The 23399-nt window shown below is 37.4% G+C and overlaps 1 protein-coding gene across 1 annotated transcript in view; it reads left to right on the forward strand.

Moving 5' to 3' along the window:
• The first annotated feature begins 2512 nt into the window (after window positions 1-2512).
• The window catches only part of LOC122816489 (ankyrin repeat and fibronectin type-III domain-containing protein 1-like), a 2048587-nt gene continuing 2027700 nt past the window's right edge, over window positions 2513-23399 (forward strand). Inside the window, exon 1 of the mRNA XM_044089320.1 lies at window positions 2513-2801. The gene's annotated coding sequence lies outside the window, so the exon portion shown is untranslated. The remainder of the gene's footprint in view (window positions 2802-23399) is intronic.

The raw sequence follows: 23399 nt of genomic DNA on the forward strand, positions 1-23399 counted from the left end.
CACTTCAGAGCCATCTGTTGAATTAGAGGTTTTATACATATATATATATATATATATATATATATATATATATAGATATATATATATATATATATATATGTATATATAAATTTCCTCTCTCTCTCTCTCTCTCTCTCTATATATATATATATATATATATACATACATACATACACACATATATATATATATATATATATATATATATATATATATATATACGGTTTACTATTGAAATGCCGATCCTGACATGGGCGATGACTTGCACGAATGCGAAAATGCGATCGTCACTGCAGTCGAATCCCAAATATGCGAACGGCAAAACCTTACCCCTTTCTGACCCATGGTAGCATGGGTGTGGAGTTGTTGTGCGGCTGGTAATGTCGAACATCGACTGAGTTTCAATAGCGAACAGTTTTCGCGGTTTCAGTTCGCGAAAACACGTCGATGAGGTGGCCGTCCGAACAAAGTGCATTCGCTTATTCAATAGTAAACCTATATATATATATATATATATATATATATATATATATATATATATATATATATATATATATATATATATATATATATATATATATACATGGATCTAGGACTATTGAACGAAAGTTCAATAGTTCAAATCCACAATAACCGAACGCACTTTAACGAAAATGCTTTCACCAAAAAAGCACTTTCATTAAAGTCTGTTTGAAAAAAACAAAACAATAAATCTTCTTATTAGGGCAAGCCCCTGCCCCCACTTTTATATTCTAACTCCGAGGTCGCACTACAATGGGGAAAAAGGAATTCTCCCTTAAACGCACCATAGTGCACCCAGCACAACCAGCATACATAACCAAAAGTGCTGCTTCGTGAACAGCACTTTCGTTATGTATGTTCGGTGATTTCTGCTTCTGCAGAAAGTGCCGTCGGGATCTGTACAGATCCCATATATATATATATATATATATATATATATATATATATATATATATATATATATATATATTATACCACTGCTTCTGATAAATGAATCTTGTTAGATCTTAATCCATTCTAGAACCTAATGTTTCTGCCTGTTTAAGGCAGTGAAGTGCAGAACCTAAAATGTCAGACTGCAGAGCTGAATAATCTACAGATCCATCCCTGAGTAAATCATTTCAGTTAGTTTGCCCTGTTGGACTACATCTGACAAAACAACTTGTGGTATTGGGGCCTATTTAGTTACATAACTAGAATACACATATACATACTTATTTTCTTCTGAGCAGCTCTAGAAGGATATGGAGGGTAGGGATTTGCTACCTTCATAGCATAGGCTGTCCACAGTAATAAGCCACTGTGAAAAGCTGACTGACATCACACACTTTTGAAGAGTTACCCTTCGGTCTTGAACCCTTGCCATTAGGAAAGCAAGATATGCTGTTAGCTTAAAATCTAATTAATAGTCATCATTAGATATTTTTAAACAAATTCAGACAAGCTAGAATTTTTAAAATGATAGTATATTTTTCAAAGGTTAGTAATGAAGTATAGAGTATTCCCATTAAATGGTCATATAAGGCAAAAGAGCTACTGTTTTATACAGCTAGATAGCAGGTCATACAGTCTTCCTTACTGAACTAGATTTGCTAGAAATTAATTCAGGTCTCATCCTTGGGTTTTAAGGGGAAAGGTGGTATCAGTGATTGTTGCTTCTGCTGTTATCCTTGCATTCTGCTGTGCTGTTATCCTTGTAGTATTCTAGGCTTTACCTCTGTAACAATGTTTTTGCAATTACCAGAAATTACTTGTCTGTCATCCAGTATCTGCAGGACCTCAGCACTGTTTTCTCTGGTTCTTGTGCCCCTTAAAAAAAAAAGTTTGACTTGCTGTTGATTATAATTCAGTATGGAATTTATAGTGATTAAGTCCCATCCCCCGACTTCCTCAAAGGAAAACAAAACATTTCTTGGATGGTGTATAACTGATTGTGACATAAGATCATAACAGTGCGATCTAAATGTCATTCAAGAATAGGATTCCCTTAAAACAGCATCTCAATTATCTGTTGATACTGCTGGATTTCCTGCATTTTCAAATTTGGCACATGTAAAAATCATCAGTGGTGATATATGAATGCACACACACAAACATACATGCTCAAATTTGTATGTATGGTTAAATTAGTAAACGTGAATCAGGTGCATATTCTGTACCTTATCTACTTAGTTTGTAGATACTGTTTTCCTTGCAGAATAAGCGGTTTTATTTTTCACTCTTATCAGAAAGAGAGACTGTCAAAGCAGAATTGTTTACTTGCAAGTGATCGTTTTCCAGCTGAGTTTTAACCAGCAAGAGGTAAAAATGGAATTAGGCTCTGCATATGTCAGAAAAAAGCAAATGTTTGAGCTGTGAAACTGTTAGAGGGTATAATGGGATTTTAAGTGTCTTCTTAATGAATCACTTGGGCTCCACTGATTTGCATTCTGCCCCATTTCGTCTCCCTGTCTTAAGTTAACCAAGCTTATTGCCTGGCAACCATGGTGAAAGGGCAGACAGTAACTCTGTAGAATGTAGGCTTGTTCTGAGCACGCTCCAACTCTCCCAACTATCAAACACACACGCACAGAACACCCACAGGTATCTGCAGCTTATCAGCTACCCCAATGCAGGTGACTACTGGATTAAAAAAGTACACTTGTTCCCAAATGGAACAAAGACCAAGAAAAATGCAACCTATAATCATACGCACACAAGTGGACTTTCCATAAAGAAAGAAAACAGAATTTCATCACCTGAAGGAGAGAGAGAGATTTGTCTGAACGTTATGTGTGAAGGTATGTAGGCTGTAAGGTTCAATACGGCATGCCAACAACATTAATTGCCATGACTGTAAGCATGTAAAAAAGCTTCTGTTCTAGTGGTTTAAATGTATTATTTGCACTGAGGTACAAACTGAACATTCATGTACTTCCTTTATAAATCAGCACACAGCTTCTTTTCATTTAAGAAGGTAACTGCACTCTGAAAAGTAATGCCTGTGAAGAACAATGATTTATGTCTGTGTTTCTTACTCAGAGGTGGTCTTATTCTCATTTAAAATGTTTTATCTACAAATCTCAGGCAGGGGCTTTCAGAAAAGTGCATTCAAAAACTGTATGTGAACTACTGATAATATTTATGCATTTGTTTATGTATATTTTGTTTATTTTTCTTTGCAGTTGTTGACTTGCTTAGATTTAAGTAGCAGGTGGTATCAAACTGGAATGCAACAACAATATATGCATAATTTCTCTTTATTATGCATTTAAACTTATTATTATTATTTTTTTTTTACTGAGGTCATTTTCTTGAAAGCTAAACCCTCCCTAGGGAGAACATTTGCCCCTTTGATTTAACCATTGTAAAACTCTTTATGTGATATTGTTGCACTTAAAGCTGTGTAACAGGCTATGATGTCATAACAAAGGAATGTGGCTTTATGGAGGGAAAACACTACAGAAACATATTTATACTGGTCAGATATATTCTTTTTTCACTTATTTGCTTTTTAAAACACAATAATAAGAAAAACAAAACAAATTTGCTACTAAACTTTTCATCAAGTTGACACTGTTTAATGCATTTTGCCTTCCTGTGATTTTTATTTTAGTTTGGTCTCTAATACCACCTATTGCCACCAGACTGCTGACTACCTGCTGTTCCATTTGTTTCCACAACAGGGTAAGAGGAGGAGGGTTGTTTTTTTCTCTGCCCTACCCACTGTTCCTGTCTTAGTCTAGTGTTGTGAATGTTTTTTTTTTAACCCAAGTGAAGGCTAGGTACCTGTGCTTTAGAGTGTAGCTTATCAAAAACACAACCTGTGGGCAGTCCTCCTCACATGTGAGGCTTACCTGATTTTATACTGCTTCCTGCTAAGAAAAGTGTGCAGGCAATCTGTCACACATTCTTATTCTGCCATTTGACTATTAGTGAAACATGGGTCAGGGTAAATATGGGATGATGCAGGACACCTATGCAGTCAGAGTTTCATTTTTCATTTTGTTTAAGTATCACAGCACAGTGTGAAACTTTCTGTGTATTGTGACATTGTGGGTAGTTGCTGCAACAATTGCATATAACAATCTGGATGATGGTTAGGATTTTTTTTTTTGTAGGTGTGAATAGGGCATAGCACTAGTGCAGTTTCATGTCTTCTCACTTTAGCTCAAACTTATTCATGTTTTTTGTTGGTGGCTCAGGTGCTATTACCAGATATCAGGAGGTCTTGTCTGTTAAAAGTATAATTATACCAAATAAATTATACCAAATTATACCAAAATACAAAAATATCAACAAAAAAAAAGAGCTATGGCATCTTTTTGAATGTCGCACCTTAGGCAGCCTCTCTTCCATTTACCCCCATTGTTTTGTTATTTTTATGTTCACCAGGCATCATAAAACTGACCTAGATTGTACTACTGACAGTATTTTTCGGGTCTTAATTACCTTCACTCAGAAACAGTGTAAGTCCCTTTACAGCTGTTACCTTTCCCCCTACTGGCTGTGGTATACTAAAATCATATCCCTATTTTCACCTTTCTCTCTGTTCTGGTGTGTACATACCAAGCTGCTTAATCTTTCTTTTTCAGCGTGGCCATGATAACTTGCCACAGTACTCCAGATATGGCTTTACCAGTGCTCTGCACAAAGAAAAAATGACTTGTTTATTCATAGTGATCTGTTACTGTAATACTAGATATTGTCAGTAATGTGAAGTGGAAGACAAAAAGTGAAAACAGGCTGGGTATGAGGACCTGAGGGAGCTGTCAGAGGTGGATGAGCAACAGAGGTGAAAACCCAGTGAGTAAGTGAGACAAGTAAAAACTATGGAACAAGTGAAATAAGTTATGGCATAGGTATTATGAGTGGTCTAAAGAAAGCTGTCTGAAATACAGAGCACTGGTTATGCTGAAATAGCTAACAGGGTGATATGTAGAGTAATTGGGAAGACATGGCATATACAAGTGCAGTAGTCCGTGGGTGTGCTACAGCCAGAAAGATTACAGGATGGACAAAGTTGTTTAAATTGTGCAAAGCCAGCAAGCACAGCAAGGAAAAGCGTGTAGCTGAGGTTAAGAAGGGTGAGTGGAATGTAAGTGATGGTAAGACCTGAGAAGTGTGGAAGGCTAGGTGTAGAGGAATGGGGAAAGGGAAGGCATAGAAGGTGGTAGAACAACAACAAAAGAATGGCTTTCATAAGTTGATGTTAATACAAGGAAGGAAAGCATTACAAAGAAGAAGAAAGGAGTATAAAATGTAGATGTAGACCAGATGAACATAGGGAAAGAGTTTGATAAGACATATGACATAAGGGGCAGGAGTGACTCCAACAAAGATTTTTTACCCTGGGATTGTACCATAAAGTTTACCATAAAGATAGAAGAGAAATGGAAACATATGGCTGGGGGATAGCATCTAGGCTGATGCTGCTAAGAACTAATCAGCTGCTGCTGAAAGGTTGAAGGTGAGAGAGAGCTAACATGCAAGTGTTTCTGCATTTTGTGGCAGATATCTTGACAGATGTCAGCAAAGGTAATGGTTATGAACTAGGGTATAAATAGGAACACCTCTAATACATAGTTAATAGTTTAAGAAATGATGCACAATTAGCAATCTCTCAACTACCTAGAAATCTGCAGAATTTCCAGATTTGTGCCTCATATTTTTGACCTTTTCCTCACACATCACATCACTGAGAAATGGGATCACTAAATAATGACAGGCATTTGAGTTTGAGTTATTATCCTTTAGAAAATGTACAGTAATACAACACATTATTCTAGCAAATTTCTATGTTTATAGGAGCAATATGTAAAATCTGTTCCTAATTTCTGGCTTTTGTCCCTTCATTAGTTTTAACTAATAATTTTGGAAAACTACTCATGTACCAACTCCTTCACTCAGCGCTTTCTGGAATTCATAAATTCCAATGCCCTGGATCATCTTATCCACACCCCCACAAGGGGCAACAATATCCTAGACCTAGTCATTACCAACACGAGTGACCAGTGTTCCACATCTGAAGTCAACTCCTTGTTGGTCCGATCCGACCATAAGTTAATCACCCCAGATATCCACATCCCGCCCCCACCCCCCATTAAGGAAACCATGGTAAAACATTTCTCCAAAGCCAACTTCATGCTTCTTAAGACAGAAGTGGCAAACTTCATGACACCCATGCAGATGGACAATACAGTTACGACTGCTGAATCCTACACAGATGCACTCTATAAGCACTTACACAAGTGCATGGATCGTGCTATCCCAAACAGAACCAAGACGCTATCCTCCAAAAAAGGAAGCCAATCTGGTGGTCCCCTGCCATAAACAAACTGTACAACAGAAGGAAGAAACTGTTGCAAAAGAGAGAAAAATCCCATGAGCGGAGGAGCTCCCTGGTCAGCCTCAGTAAGAAGCTGAGATCCCTTATAAGATTCTCCAATGTTAGCTATGACAACAAAATCGCAACTGATTCTAAAGACAACCACAAAGCATTCTGTAGCTATGTCAAGAATCTCAATGGGAACACCCAGATCTGCTCTGAGTTACAGCACAACAGCACGAAAATTACAGAAAAAACTGATATTGCCAACATCCTGGCAGATAGGTACAGTGCTAACTTTACCCACCTGTCACCCCCTAAAGGGCCCATATCTATACAGGAAGAATGCAGAGTCCCTGTAATCACAACTACGCAGGTAAAAGCTGCACTTGCTAAAGCCAAAAACACAGCATACATGGGACTGGACAACATCTCCAGGCTGCGTTGTACACGAACTTCAAAATGAACTGGCTCCCCATATAAGCACCATGTTCAATCATAGCCTCACATCAGGCTTTGGGACCACTGAATGGCACATAGCAACAGTTATCCCACTCCACAAAGGGGGAGCCACCATTAATCCCAGTAATTATCGCCCTATTAGCCTGACGAGCCTGGTCTGCAAGGCCATGGAACGTACCATCATGGAACTCATAAACAAAGATATTGGTAACCTCCAAACTCTGGAGCCCACCCAGTTTGGGTTTGTGAAAGGCAGATCCTGCCTCCTGAACCTGATTGACTTCTTTGAGGCAGTCACCAAAGCTGTAGATGAGGGTAAGGTGGTTCACACAGCCTGTCTTTACCTAGCCAAGGCTTTAGACATCATCCCCCATTCTGGAATTATAGCTAAGCTCACTAAACTAGGTATAAATCCCTATGTCACAAGATGGGTTGCCAACTGGCTCACTGACAGAACCACACTGTAAAAGTTGCAGACTCTAAATCTGACTTCAAACCAGTGACAAGTGGAGTACCACAGGGTTCAGTCCTGGGATCTCTCCTGTTTGGTATCTACTTCTGTGAAGTACAGGCTAACACAGAAGGCCTCTAGGAGCCACAGTCAAGTTCATAGGGCCTCACTGAGGCAGATGCCTGGTGTCAGAGCCATGGCCTCAAGCTCAGTGCCAAAAAGTGCATTGTCATCCCCTTTGGTAAAAACTCTGTACCCATGAACTACCTCATAGGTAGCAGTCTACTTAACACCGAATGTGTGATAAGAGACCTTGGGACCCAGGTGGACAGTAGTCTCGCCTTTGATAATCACATCGCCACAGTAGTCAGGAAGCCCTTCTACGTGGTACACCTCATCACAAAAGGGTTCTCATCCAGGAAAAAAGAGGTCATTGTTCTCCTCAACTCGACACTCATTAGACCCATTATAGAGTACAATGTCCCTTTTGGAATGAACCTCACAAGACATCTGCAGCAGCTGGAAAGGCCACAGAAGTACCTCACAAAGAGGATTACTGGCCTCAAACAGATGCCCTACACTGACAGTCTCAAAAAACTCCAGCTTTACTCCATAGCATATTGCCTACTCTGAGGTGATCTCTGCCTAACATATAAAGCTATGTCAAACCCAGAACTGTTGGACATGCTACACCTAAAGAAATCCCAATCCTCTGCGCTACACACTCTAGGGACCTAAACCTTGTGGGCACAGTAAACAGGACATGCTGGAGGGATAGATTCCTGTCCCAGAGATGTCCCCATACTCTGGAACAAGCTACCCATCTATGTCAAGCAAAGTTCCTCATTAGCACTCTTCAAGAAAAATCTTGATGAGTGGATGGGAAATAGAGATACACCCCGGGGATCACTTCTGTGGCTCTGCTTGACAGTGGCACAGGAAAATAACTTTCTTGGGTAGCATAAGCAAGGGAACCTTGTTGTCTAGGCTTACTTAGGCCCTTGGACTGATAGCCTAGTACCTACCTATGGACCTATGAACCTATGTCAATTACTGCATTAAGAAATTGAGAAGTGTGATACAGGCTGATGGGACTTTGACTAAGTCATGCAGCAAGACCAGAAGCTGTGAACTGATGATGCTGTTCACTTTTGCATAGATGGGGCGGAGGTTTTAAAGACAAATGCTGAGGACTACATTACAACTTAACTGTCTGAATATGGATGAGCAGAAGACAGACAGGAAGAAGTAGAAGGATGAGGTAATGAGAGAAACGGGTAAACAGAAGAGTAGGTAGGAGAAAAGATCAAGACTGTATTATGATGCTGGGCTGTGCCAAAAGCCTTGAAGTAAAACTGCTCAGCCATTTGCAGGTTTTTCTTATTGGTAGTTCAGGAATACTACATCATTACATAGACTTGGACAGAGATTATAGGAAGCTGGGGATGGAGATGTCAGAGTACAGATTGTTCCAGAAAGACAAGGAGTGGAAGAGGTTAAGAAGAATAGCAGTGTATGTCAGACACAGAATCACTTGTATGGTGGAAGAGAGAGAGAAAGATGCAACAAATACAGCATGGCATGGACTCTTCAACAAAGAAATTAAATGTGCTTAATTTGGAACCAACAAAAAGCAAACAGTCTAGAAGGTGGAGGTCTTGGATATAATAGGGGTGTCTAAGTACACCTTATTGTGAGTCTCCTTTTTGGTAAATGGAAATGGATCAAGGACAGTTAAAGGCAAATTTACACATGAAAAGCAGATTTTTGTACAATATGTGATGCAGAATAAAGGAAAGAAATGAGGCCTAGAAGCTAACAGACTCCGTAATGTAGGTAGGGAATAAGGTGCAGATTGAAGGGTTAATAGCAAATGGCAAAAAAGGTGAAAAGGTCAGTTCAGAAGGTTAATAGCAAATGGCAAAAAGGTGAAAAGGCCAGTTCAGAAAAAAGTTAAAATGAGGATAGTTGCAAAGAGAAGAGAAGAAAGTAGCTTACAGGAAATCAAGGGATTGGTTTGATGACATTAAAGGGTTGTTAGGTGACTAGGAAGAGAGGTATTGCTGTGACAAATAGATCCAAGAGTTAAATGGAGTGCAAGATGATGCAAGGAAAAAAATGGATGCAAGAGAGTCTTCAAATTCATTAACAAAGGAAAGGTTAATGAAGAGAGTATGCAACCTGCAATCAGTTGGCCAAATGTACACTATGGGTTGAAAAAATGGAGACCATAGAAAATACTTAAAGTGATTCTTCCCTGTTTCTCCTGAAGTTGAATGAGTTTGGAGTTGGATATATTAACTGGGAAAGGGAGTTCTTTTGACTGTCAAAGTTTTTAATTGGATGGCTTTGAGCCTCACAAACCTTTTGGCCAATTATCACTATGTTAAAGACAGATGGAAAGAGCTTCAGTGAATTATTGAATGAGCATCTTAGTACCCATGCAAAAAACACCATACTGTTAGTACCATGGAATGGGAGAATTATGGCATGAAGAGTTAAAAAGAGGTAAAATTGTTGGTGACTTTTGGAAGACCACAAAGGAAAATATTACAAATCATTTGAAAAAGGGTGTTAAATGTAGGTGGGTTGTTACCTTGTGCTCTTGGGGAGGTAGCATGCCTTCCAAATTGTTTTCAAAATATCTATTTTGCCTTTGATAACAGGAGTGGTTTCGAAAGAGTAGAAGTGAACAAATGATTCTCTGCATGAAGTGTACTCAAGGAGAGAGCTTGGTAACTAAAGGCCTGTTAAGCTAATACCCATATCATTAGAAAAGGTAAGCAGCAATGCTGATAACTTAGGGGATTTGCACAATATCAATGATTCACATCTGGAAAGTTGTATCCCTCCATTCCGATAAGTTTTATGTTGAGTGGAAATAGAGTATATGGTACTTTGGCAAGGCTTTTATGTCCTGCTTCCCTAAGGATATGGCAAGAAGACATAAAGGTGTGAGGTGCAGCTGCAATACTGAGATTAACACTGGCCAGAAATAAGATGTAGGAGAAAGATCTGTGAGGTGACTAAGGGGCTGATTTTGGGTGGAACACAAAGGCAGGTAGTTAAGATTCTAATATCATCAAAAGAGGGTTACCTGGCACATATCCCTGAAAATGAGTACTGGGACCCATGCTTTACATCAGTTTTATAGCTGACATTACCCAGGACCTAGAAGAGCTTCAAATATTTTACTAAGGTAAGTGTATTTGTTATACATGGTATTTTCAGTAGGAGGCATGTGTAGAAAGGTTAATACAAAGAGCAAAGTGATTTTTTTCTTTTTTTGGGGGGGTGGGTAGAAGATGGATAACATATACAGATGGTATACCTTGGAAGCAGATATTTATTAACAGAAAAAAGTTGGTATCACCACTGCTAGAGAATGTAGTCTGAAGTTTGCAAAAATTTATCCTAAAGGCTGAAACATATATTTATCTTGTTCTGTGACACATTTTATAGTCTTGAATAACTATTTAGTAACACTGACAACACAATTGCATGTCTCACAGTATAATATCAGCAATTTAGAGTTTACACAGTACCTTCTGCTGTTTGAGTTTTTTAAACAAACTACAGACCAGCTACATTGGTTGCATTGTAACTAAACATAATATAATTTAAGTTATACAAGCACACTGATTATTAACTATTAATAAGGTGACTTTTTTAAGAGAGGATGTTCCTGGACATTATTTGCTTCACATTGTGTCTATGTGAGGGAGTTTAGTATATTCCACTGTATATGGAAGACTGTAAAATGCTTTGGCCACAGTAAAGTGCCAAGAAATGATTTAATATTATGAATTATGTGACCAAAATATTTCATAATTTCTGACATATAGCAACCTGTCCACTGTGCAGAGCTAAAATGCAGACTGCCCCGGCTAGACTTCTTACTTAGGTATTCATGTATGTTAGAAATGAGAGCATCACAAGAGTCTGCATGTAAATGTGGCTGTATAACCACATAAATCTTCAAATTTAAGCAAACTAACTTCCTAAGAGGATGTGAGAATTACTCCAAAAGAGTAGATATTATCATTCTACAGTGAGTAAAATACAGTTTGATCCACTGAAAACTTTTAAACAAAGCCATAGACTCGCTAGTATTTATTTGCAAAATGGTGCTTACTCATTTAGACTGAACACATTTTTTTGTTTGTCTGGCATTTTACCAATGTATGAGCTAGTGTGGTGCAGTAGTACATCCATTTCAGTAGAACAAGTTCAACTTTGCACTCATTTTGCAATTGCAATGCATTCTTTACTGCCCTGATCATTACTGCTGTTACTTGTAATGGTTTAGGGAAATGTAGTCCAGTTTTTGCAAATGTTCATTTCTAAGTCCACACATAAATATGGTATATTAGAACTTTCAGCTTTTCATCAAGATCACACAGTAATATAACGTCCATATTTCTGAAAATACAAGTTGCCATCATCCCTGTCATGGTGATACTTTTATGATATCCGAATGTAATACATATCAACAAATTTTTAGGTGATGCAATGATTTTGTTAAATATGTAATGTATGTAAAAAAAGGTTGCCAAGTTTACATGTGCTGCAAATAACAGAACAAACCATACTTTGTTTCTCCTACTAAATTTAAAATGGAAAAAAAGACCAAGCACGTTTTAATCATCATGAGTATGGCATTCAAGAGTGTCTATTTCTAAAATGAGAAGAACAAGTTTGGTTTACCAGCTGTTTGATGATTGTAAACATGCTACTTAAAACTGTTGGTTTGAAAATTGCTCATATGTTGTGGCCACTCAGACTATGCACACACAGAATGCACTTCTCCAAGTGGTAGCATGCAAATCAAGAGGATTGATGAACTCTTACTTCTCCCCACCTGAGAAGTAATACACCACCAGACAGTTGTAGACAGCTGTATCACATAACCAGAGGGACTTGTAGTCACAAAACCACCAGGTAGTCAAAGATCAGAAGTTGTGGTAGGACCTGCAACTAATGACAAGTAAGGGAGTCACTAGCTGAGGAGAGAGATTCAATTAGGTAAACAATAATTTGGCAGCTGAGAACTCCAGAAGGGACTCTAGTAGCTATACCGCTGGGAATACAGTGATCCTGTGATGCAGAGAGTTATGCAGCCACACAAATAAACAATTCTAACCATCTTCTACTGCTCTTGTTACTATAAGACAAAAGACCGTGAACCTGTTACAGCCCTTCCATCCAAGCTTTAGCCCTTCCAAAAGCCCTTTATTTTCCATTGTGAATGATAGAATTTTTCATGCTCAAGTCAGCCTGTTTCATCCTAGGTTGCTGAAGGTAGTCTTTGATATTCTGGTCATCGTTGAGCCTTTGTACTTCCCATACAAATTTGTTCCACAAATTAACTTCATAGGAAGCAGGACACAAAGACAAAGCTAGAGATATTAACTCACGTGTGATGCTTTATCAGAGGGCAATTTAAATGTCATCTTCTTCTTAATTTTTGTCCTACAGGATTAACTCTCATTAAATTATTCTCATAGTTTTCACTATGAACTTGCAGTGCTCTATTACTGTGTCCCTCTTCTTTTTTTCTTCTCCACTGAAGCATCTAGGTGGCTATGTAAAAGATACATATCTGCAGAGCTCACCAATCTCTTCCCAAGAGGAAAGAAACAGTGACAGTGACAACTTTTATATAGCCACTACAGGTGTCAGGACTGAACTGCCCAGTAGCACTTTTGCTAATTGCTGCTAATTACTGTCGCATTTATCCTTCATCTCGCAGAAAGTGTATGCTCCTATGTACCAGACTATGTAAAGACATGTCACCCCAGCAGTGAAACTGCTACTGATCAATCTCAGCAAGATGACTGCCTTTAAAAAGAGATCCTTCACACTCAGTTTGGGAAGGGCACAGAAATCTATAACCATAACTTCTCTCTGTCTTTGGCTGACTCTCTCTTGCTTTGGCTGATAATAGAACATGTGTGATCAACACTATGTGTGAATGTCCTGCCCCCATCTCAAATGCTCAAATGGGCTAGTCAGTTTCTTGGACTACTAATAAACTGTTTTGCCAGATCAGATTTTCCTTAATGTTCAGTGAAATCTTTTCATTCTTCCTCATTTGAAACCAAGAATTAGCTGTTTCCTCATTAAAGTTTATGTTACATCCCCGTTCAAACTTTGCTTGTTCACTTGCCTCTACCGAATGGGCTCAACATTTCCTCCTTGTACTACTTGTTGACCTTCTTGATATATCGCATCCCCTCCAATAGTCAGGGATTTTTTTTTATTCCTCATCATTTGAAACCAAGTTGGGTGTTCCCTCATTAAAAATTTATTTCACTTTCTTCAGAACCATAACTCATGTGATACCCTGTGTATAAATTTAAAAAGTCTTCTAAAAGATGAAAAACAGAGGCTCTTACTCTCCTGCTTTTAAACTGTAGCAAGCAGCTTGCTACAGTCAATTTACCATATACAAAATACTTCAGTGCTTCAGATGTAACTGCAAATGCATTATTGACAATACTGGCATTCATTTCTTAAGCCACAGTGTTTTCCTGGCTTCAGAAATGAATTCTGGTTCTGCACTTCAACACCACTAGCTCTTGCTGATCAAATGCCCTAATAGCTTGTGTCCTGGACATACACCCCCTTCTCCCTGTCCTTATTGTGATGCTGACTTGCTCTCTCAGACTTTGTTTCTCTACTTGCCTTAAGCTCCTAACTTTAAAACCACTTTTTGAAAAACTTGTCCCTACTTCTCCCTGAAAAAATTACATGGAGTTGCTTACTGCTTGGTGTGATGGATTTGAAGTGTTCTTAAGACACTCAGTCTTGCTGGCTGGATTCTGCTAAAATTCAAAGTCTGGTTATATTTGCATTCACAGTCTGTTGCATCCAGAAACTTGCAGAATATACACTGATGAGAGAATATACTTTGCAGCATCAACTTTAGAGAGCAGTAACAAATAACTTTTTATAATAAACCAAACGGAACCACGTTGCAGCTTAAAAGTACTGTTCCAACTTTACTTCTCATATAGTACAGATGATGTGAGAGATATAACATTTACCTTAGGACACATGAGTCCCTACCATACCTCTAACATAACTGGATTTATACAGCTCTTTATATACAGTTTTTAGTCATGCATAAACATATTTTGGAGAATTGCTTATCCTGTAGAAACAATACTAAACTTCCTTGTTTAACAATGTCTTGTAAGAGACCAGCTTTTCTGACAGTGTGAATATCCTGTAACAGTGTCCTGATATCCATGTAGAAAAACATATTTTTGAGGAAACACATTGTTCTGTATTCTGTTTGGATATGTGTATAAAAACATATGTTCTTGTGTCAATGCTGATAAGCATATCCTGTTTTCCATGCAGAAAAACATATTTTTGAGAAAACACATTGTCAGAGATCAGCTTTTCTGATGGTGTGAACATCCTGTATTTTATTTGGATCTTTGTATAAAAACATCTGTTCTTGTGCCATATCCTGTTTTTCATGTAGAAAAACATATTTTTGAGAAAACACATTGTCACAGTGTCATAAACATATCCTGTTGTTTTAGGAAACATATTGTGTCTATCCTGTTATTTTAGGAAACATATTGTGTCCATTTTTTATATGCAGAATACCATGTCAGTGTTCTTTAAAAGCAGATTTTGCATTTTTGTTCTTGCATACATCCTGTTTGAGTCTGTAAGGGAAAAATGTCCATTCTTTAAAAGCAGATTTTGTATTTTTGCTCTTGCATACATCCTGTTTGAGTCTGTAAGGGAAAAATGTCCATTCAGCAGATTCCTTTTCCAAGCCATGGTAATTTAGTATGGATGCTGATTACATATTACTAAACTCTATTTCTACATTTAAGCAAGCTTTATCTTATACATTATTTATGTTGCATAATTGCAGCAAAATTACTTTCAACCTTAGTATATTGTTGAGCACACTCTAACACTCCCGGTCATTGTATTACTTCCTCTTACAGCTTCCCTTGGGTCACAAATGAAAAACTTTTGTGGTCATATACTTCAATACCTTAAATCTTTGTCTCATCTCCGTGACATACTTTTGTCTAGTGTCTTCAAGAACAGTACAAACCAGAATGAGCATACATCAAGTCTCAGTATTACTCTATTGTCGCTCCAGGAGCTACCACAGTAGTAGATGACAAGCTAGGTACTCTGTCTGTATGTCTGAAAGAGAGAGAAAAAGAAGATTCTCAGGATACAAACATCATCAGAGTGGCAAAGAAAATTATTAAGGATGTAAAATAATAATAATAGTAATAATAAACCTAAATCTGAGGATCTATTCATGTAATAAAAATATTTGATTTTGCACAAAAACTTAACTTAGTATGTATAAATGTGTCTTTATAAAATTTTACCTATGTGTACCATAGGTTCAAAGGTGGTTACTGGGCTATTGACCAGAAGGTCTTTAAAAGCCTAGCAGTTTGTGTGCAATAAAATAATGGACAAACCCTCTTACTTATTCCCTGAAATCAAGCTTCTTCACTGGGACCCCATTACTCAGTTCTCTGTTTTTACTTAAAATTAACTAGAAAAAAGTTTGTTGGCAAAATTAGGGCTGCCCCAAAAATTAGGAATAATTGAAAGTTACAATATAACTTATTAATGAACATAATTGTGAATTAGTTAAAACTTTCATCGGGACTGAGTCACTCCAAAAATAGGTTTGTCTAAAAATGTGTTTATTTATTTCCATTTGAAGACCAGGATCAAACAATTAAGTTAATGGCCCTTTTTCAGTGGAGAGCTGACAGGAAAAGCTCCGTAATAAAAAGTAAATGACAATACAATTTACATAATTTTATTTTATGTAATTATACAGTAGAAGTACAAATACATTCAACAAAGTACTTTAAATTTCTTTAGCAGTATTATATCATCATATTAACATTTAAATTAAATGAATAGTAGTGATGTGAGAGTGCAACACAGTGATTAAATGAGAAGCATTGTCATCTCACATCAAGAGGGCTTCTATTTTGATTCTGTGCTGGATTGTTTTATATGTGAAAACTGCATGATCTCCTGGAGTTGTCTGGGTTTTCTCTGCATTCTCTGCATACTCCAGTCTCCTACTACCTCCAAAAGGTATGTGGTAATCTGTTTGGTGACTCAGTTTTAGTAGTGCTGTGTGTGTGTGTGTGTGTGTGTGTGTGTGTGTGTGTGTGTGTGTGTGTGTGTGTGTGTGTGTGTGTGTGTGTGTGTGTGTGTGTGTGTGTGTGTGTGTTTGTAGAAAGGCCTGGTAATCTAATTGTGCTTCTGTATTTGCCTAGTAAATTCATTGGATGGAAGTGGCTATTCATGCGGTCACTATAGGAATCAGATGAAACTTGTGAGCATGGATTGATGGAATGGTGTTAGAAATGGAGATAGGATATGAGGCGTGGGACAGTAGAAGAGATGAGATAGGTATAGAACTACTAGGAGGTAAGCTGTGGGATGCTTTGGAGAAATTATGGTAGTGAAGAGAGGGCAGTAGGAAGAGTATGTGAAGAAGAGAGAAGCGAGTGAGAAGAGAATCAGGTGAGAAGATTACAAGTAAATGTGTCTGAGCTACAGTGTGGATGTCTTAGATGAGAGAAGGTAATGTAGGTGGCTGGTTTTAGTAGATTCAAAGGTAAGACAGGAACGGTAGTTAGATGTTTTTTTTTTAGTTTTTGCAAGAAAGGTTTATGTCAGATTTATTTCTGCTCTCAGATGGGGAGGGGGCTTAGTTTATCTCTCTCTCTCTCTCTCTCCATATATATATATATATATATATATATATATATATATATATATATATATATATATATATATATATATATATATAAAATATAGGAAGCCTCAGTGATTTAGCGGTGTACTGGTTCTGAGATCAGAATGCTTTGAGTTGAATATACATGTCAATAGGTTTGCTGATAGCTGGGCATTTCCTTGGTTTGTTTAGAATGTCATGTACAGTTTTGAGTTGTAAGAAATTCAGAGCATGTTGAAGTTCAAATCAGCAGATCTGATGGAGTGCTATATAATGGCATGTTGTATGCGTGGAGTGGAAACAAATTTAGTGGTTTTATTGTAGCATGTTTCAACTTTCTGTGGATATGAATTTTTAATAGATACAGTGCTGAAATTATTTTTGTGATATTAAGTGGAGGCAAAGATCACACATTTTGTTTCTTTAGCTTTCAGAATAAGTTGTGATTCAGTTAATAATTTCTCAGCTTTGGTGAAAGCATGTTTTGTTTTCATATGGAGCTGGTAGTTCATCTGGATAAATTTGTTTTGAGTTATTTGTATATTGAATAATGGTTTCATTTGCAATTATTTTGTGCACGTCACTAATAAATATGTTAAATAGAAGGGGACCAAGGGTAGAGCCTTGTGGAATACATGCAGAAATGGGAAGAATGGTGATCATTTCATTTTACTGTTTCCCAATCAGACAGGTAGATCCTGAACCAAATTTTTGTTACATAGTTCAAATCTAGTTTAGCAATTCTGGTTAGAAATAGGTTATCTGAAACTGTGCCAAAAACTTAGATATGTTTTGAAAGGTCAAAGTAGTGAGTTTATTTTGATTAGGTGTGAATTTAAGGAGTTTATACAGAATAAGAATGCATTATTAGTGCTGTTGTCAGAACAGAAACTACACAAGTGACTTAGTTTTGTTATTCATACATTTTTCAAGAATTTTGGATATGGGAGATTGGATAATTATGGGTCTAAAGTTAGTGAGATTTTTATCTTGTCAGCCTATGTAGATAGGGGTTATATGGGGTTGTTTCTATACTTTGATATATATTGTTCAGTGATAGATTTTTTTTTTTATGAACAGCATTGAATATCCTATACTGTTGGCCACTATGAGAAGGTATTCTGGAGGGATATTATCAGGAGCTGAGGTGGTTGGCTTTAGTTTTTTCTTTTTCATTTTTAGGTTAATGTTGATTGATACATTGTATAGCAAAATTACCATAGTTACTCTGTATATATAGTGCGCTGGTATTTGTGTTTTGTATAACACAGATTTGAGCTTGTATAAAGCAAGTATTTATTTAGTAAGCTGTCAGCCTTAAACATCTTGCTAGATGACCACCGTAGGGAGGAAGTATTTGTAGATTTTGCTGTTCGATTTGTTGGCCTCCTCTCAGTCCTGCTCATTATCTGCAGGAAAGAGCAATAACTCAACAAACTTAAAGCTATGTTGGAATATCCACTGTGTGAACAGAAAGCTGTAAGGTATTTTTTTTTTTACTGGCAGGGAACCAGATAGTTATCTGATTTCACAGAATATCCCTGGCCATCCACAGTCCCTAAGTCCTACCTTGATGATACTTTGTCATGGTCAGAAATGGACTGCTCATTTATGGATGCATCTCTAAACATCTCTCTATTCCCACCTGCTCTGCTGCTAATCTCCATCATTCATCACTCCAGTTCTGCTCTTCTAAAACTCTAAAACCTCTTCCTGCAGAGACTAATGAATTATTATTTCCATGTTCAATACTTATGAATGTATCTTTATCTAATCTTGCATCTCACGTTATGGCTGTTCTTGAGCTCCCACTTCCACTTGTCTGGCTGTGGTCTTAGTTGCTCCTTGGAAATCTATTCTTTCCTGCTGATACTATCTTCACTCATAGTCGCATGCTTGCTGTAGCTCACTTCTGCTGGACAATAAATTATCTTGTAACAAGCCCTTTCCTATTTGACTATCAACTCATCTGACTAGTGACTCTATGGAGCAACCCTTATCTCTTCTGCTCTGCTACTGTCAACAGTTATTGCCCATCTGTTAGAAAAAGGTGCCTCCATGTTTTAGGCCTAGATGTAAAACCACGCCACTTGGTGAAATGAACAGTTTCATTTAGCAACTGAATAGAATTTCTGAAAGTGTTGCAGTGCAACCAGGATGGTTAAATAGACTCATTATGTGAATGGTCTTCTAGTAATCTGATGTTTTTTCCATATTTCCCAAGGAAAGTGCTGCACATTTTTAATCTGAGCACTTTAACATCATACCTCATTTTCATCTGACAAGCTTGCCCTGTCCCTCATAAATAATTTTGATTGTCTGGTAAACCATTTGGGATTGCAAGTCAGTTAGAAATGCCAGACATTGGAGTTCCATGTTTTTTATTCTTCAGAAAATATATCTTGGTGCAAAACCTGTAACTCTGCTAATTAAGTGAATTATACTCCTTGAAAAAGCAAGGTAAAGTCTATGGGAGGTGTAGATCAATATGTGTGTATATACCTTTAAGAAGCTATCCAAGGGCTTGCACTAGAGTTTAAATACTGAGCATGTGTGAGCTTGACTGCCATTTTTTAGTTAGCTGTTGAGATGTGAACACTTATGTATGTAAGCTCCGTTTGTTAGTTTCTTCATATTTAAAGATGCTGCTACCCATCCTGATGTGTTTGTATATATTAAAGCATATATACAAAACCCCATTCCTTTTTATTATTTGTAATAGAGACGAACAAGTGACATGGTGTCAGACATTGCATTTCCAAAAGGTCATGACATCAGAAATGACATATCCAAAGAGCCTGCAGTCAGAACCAGCATAGTAAATGGGAATGCAGTTTAAAATGGCATGGCGAAAATAATTTAAGACACTTATCCAGATGCTGGTGGAATATACAGAAGTGGAACTTCCCAAAACTATGCTTACTTCACGAGACAGGTCAGAAATGAATTTCAGGTATTAAAACTTGCTCAGCACTATTTCTTATACACATAATATGAAATGAGGCATACAGAACGTTCTAAATAATCTTTGCATTAACAAATATGTACGAAATTGATAAAAATTCTTGAATTACTATGGAAAATGTATGAAATTATGTCCGATTGCATAAAATTAATAAAATAAAGGGAAATGACTGCATTTTTGCAAAGCATATATATTTTCATATTAAGCAAAGATATCTGAGTTTTCAGAAGAGTATAAAGTGTTTGCATGTTTGTGCAGTGTTACAGTAAAGCTATTTCACAGAGTACAGCTATTGCAAGGCATATTTCACAAAGCACAGCTGTTACAAAGCATATTTCACAAAGTAAAGTCTTTTGAAGAGTTTATTGTGCATTTGAAAGTTGTTACAAGCTCACAGCAGTTTGTTCATACATAATTACAAGGGACATATTTTCAGTGTGTTTGTGTATACTTGGTGGACATGGGAGATGGATTTTGAAAGTCCAGTGCACTTGTGTTTGACAATAATATTGCTGAGAATTAGTGTGTGTTTGAGCAAGAGTATGACATTTTCATATAGGCTGCATTTCTGATAAAGATGACAGTACAAAGGCATTTATTCTACTTAATTTAGCTGGATCAGAAGCTATATAAAGGAAATGTTGATTTGTGTATACACGTGCTATTTATGCTGGAGAGGGGGAAAACCATCATATTGTTGTACAGGCTGAGTCAAGGGAGGACCCAGAGATCTTAAAAAGTAAATTAAGAGAAATGCATAACCCCCAGAAAAATGTTACAATGGTAAGGCACTTATTTTACACAAGGGATCAAAAGCCTGGTGAAAATTTTGCAGCCTATATAACTGACCTGAAAAATAAAGCTAAAATGTGCAGATTTGGTGACTTAAGGGATGAGTTGATAAAGGACAGACTTGTGCATTTTATAAAAGATGATGCTATGAGAAAGATTTTTCTTTGTGACAGTAATTTAAATTTGAATAAGGCTATTGAGATTTCAGACATATGAGCTTACAGAAAAACACAGACATATGCTTACAAATGAGACCAGCTCTAGAAGGCACAGTGATAAAACTCATGTTGACAGTATGCAGCATGTTGTTAAAAGAAACAGGCACAAGCACATGGCAGATGTAACCTCTGCAGCACTTACTGTTAAACCCCAGAACTTTCTATCACATTCCAGATATTCACAGCCTCAGTGAAGCACAACAGTGAGTCAGCATACTCAAAGCATGGGCCCCCACACACTTTCATTGCCAACTGTCATAATTGTGGTGGTAATCATGAATCTAAAAGGGAAAAGTATTTAGGTTTTGGTCAGCAATACCAGAAATGTAATAAACTGAATCACTTTAAAAGATTTTGTAAATCAAAAGGCCCACACTCTTTTATTAAAAGGTAACATTTTAAGAAACTAGTTGATCAGTTAGACTGTGACAAGCCTACTCTTTATGTTGATGGTGCGTCAGTGCTTCATGAAACGGTTAGTGCAGTAGATTCAATGGCCAGTAATGTAGTGTTTTGTACTGTTCAGATAAATGGCAAACACACAGAACTCAAATTTGATACAGGTTAAGTGCAATGTTATGTCTGCAGAAACATTTGTCAGAGTATGTAAAGGTGAAAGGCTCGATTTGGTAAGGTGTGTGAAACTTGTTGCTTATGGAGGTGAAGAAATTCAAACCAAAGGCTCAGTAGTGCTTTCATGTTACTTCCAGCAGAGTAGAAGGAGCAATGACTTATTATTTTATGTGGTAAAGAGGCATGTTCAGTTATTATTAGGGCTCAGAGACTCTTTGAAAATGAGACTGATTTCATTTAACAATGAAGTCCATCATGTTAGCTTAAAATACCAGTGCTCTAATTTTGCCCAGCACATTTTTTCTACCTAAGCTGATCTTTTCCAAAACCAACTAGGCAAGCTTCCAGTTGTGTACTCCATGAAGTTAAACCCAGAGGTCAATTCAGTTATCAGGACAGCACATAAAGTTCTAATAGCCATACAGGGCAGGGTCAAAGCTGATTTAGACAAAATGGTATGACAAGGTATAATTTGTCCAGTGGAAATTCCAACAGAATGGGTATCTTCCATGGTGGTAGCTCACAAACAAAGCTCAGATGAATCAGAATATCTATCGACCCATGAGATTTGAACAAAGCGCTAAAAAGACTTCATCATCCAGTACACACATTCGAAGACATTGCAGCCTTGATGCGAAATGCTAGTATTTTTTCTGTCTTAGCTGCAACGAGTTCAGTTTGGCAAATTCAGATTGACAAAAAATCCTCATTGCTCACTACATTCATTACTCCATTTGTTAGGTACAGATTTTTGAGAATGCCATTTGGGATAAATTCTGCAAGTGAACTTTTTCAGCGTGCATTGGAGACATTTTTTTCTGGGTGTCCTTGTGCTGTTATAGTAGGCGACATACTAGTATGAGGTTATGATGAAGCCGAGCATGACAGAAACCTCAGGAAAGTTCTAGAAAGGGCACATCAAGTGAATCTTAAGCTCAGTGCACAGAAATACAAATTCAGCCTACAAGAAGTTCCTTATGTTGGTCATTTATTTACAAGTAAAGGCCTATGATCATTCCTTCAAAGCAAGCAGCCATTCTCAAAATGCCAGTTCCAGACAATGTTCCAGCCCTGCAACGTTTTCTTAGCATGGTTAACTACCTAGGCAAGTTCACTCCAGACTTGAGCCAACTTTCAGCACCATTCACAGAGCTGACACATAAAGACATATCCTGGTCTTGGTCAGAGCAACACCAAAGAGCATTTGATGTCCTGAAACAGAGAATTGCTAGTCTGCTGATGCTCAGATACTTTGATGTTCACAAACCAATTACACTTTCCTGTGATGCTTCATAATGTGGACTTGATGTAGTTATTCTACAAGAGGATCAACTTGTTGCCTATGCATCAAGAACCCTTACCCAAACTGAACAGCAGTAAACCCATAGAAAGAGCTTTTGGCAATTGTGTTTGCATGTTCAAAGTTCCATGATTATGTTTATGGTAGACCTATCCAGATCGAAACAGATCACCAACCACTAGTCATAATCCTGAGTAAGCCAATGCATTCAGCTCCAGCTAGACTGCAGTGTATGATGCTGAGATTGCAAAAGTACAAATTTAATTTTGTCTACAAAAAAGACAAACTTCTTTTATCTTGCTGATACATTATCCACATCACTCAGAAATACCACTAAACAGACTGACAATCAAGGTTCTCATTCACTTGATGATTTTGAGGTCATGGAAGTGAGAAATTTGTCTTCCACATGTCTTGATGAGCTGAGAGAACCAACAGAGATCCAATTTTATAGATGCTCAACCACATTATCAATCAAGGATGGCCATCAAAGCAGTCTAGTTTACCTCAAGACGGCAACCTTATTTTCCATACAGAGATGAGATTTTGT

This window comes from Protopterus annectens, chromosome 12.part0, assembly GCF_019279795.1.
Source record: "Protopterus annectens isolate FY-2018-M chromosome 12.part0, PAN1.0, whole genome shotgun sequence".
Taxonomy (NCBI): domain Eukaryota; kingdom Metazoa; phylum Chordata; order Ceratodontiformes; family Protopteridae; genus Protopterus; species Protopterus annectens.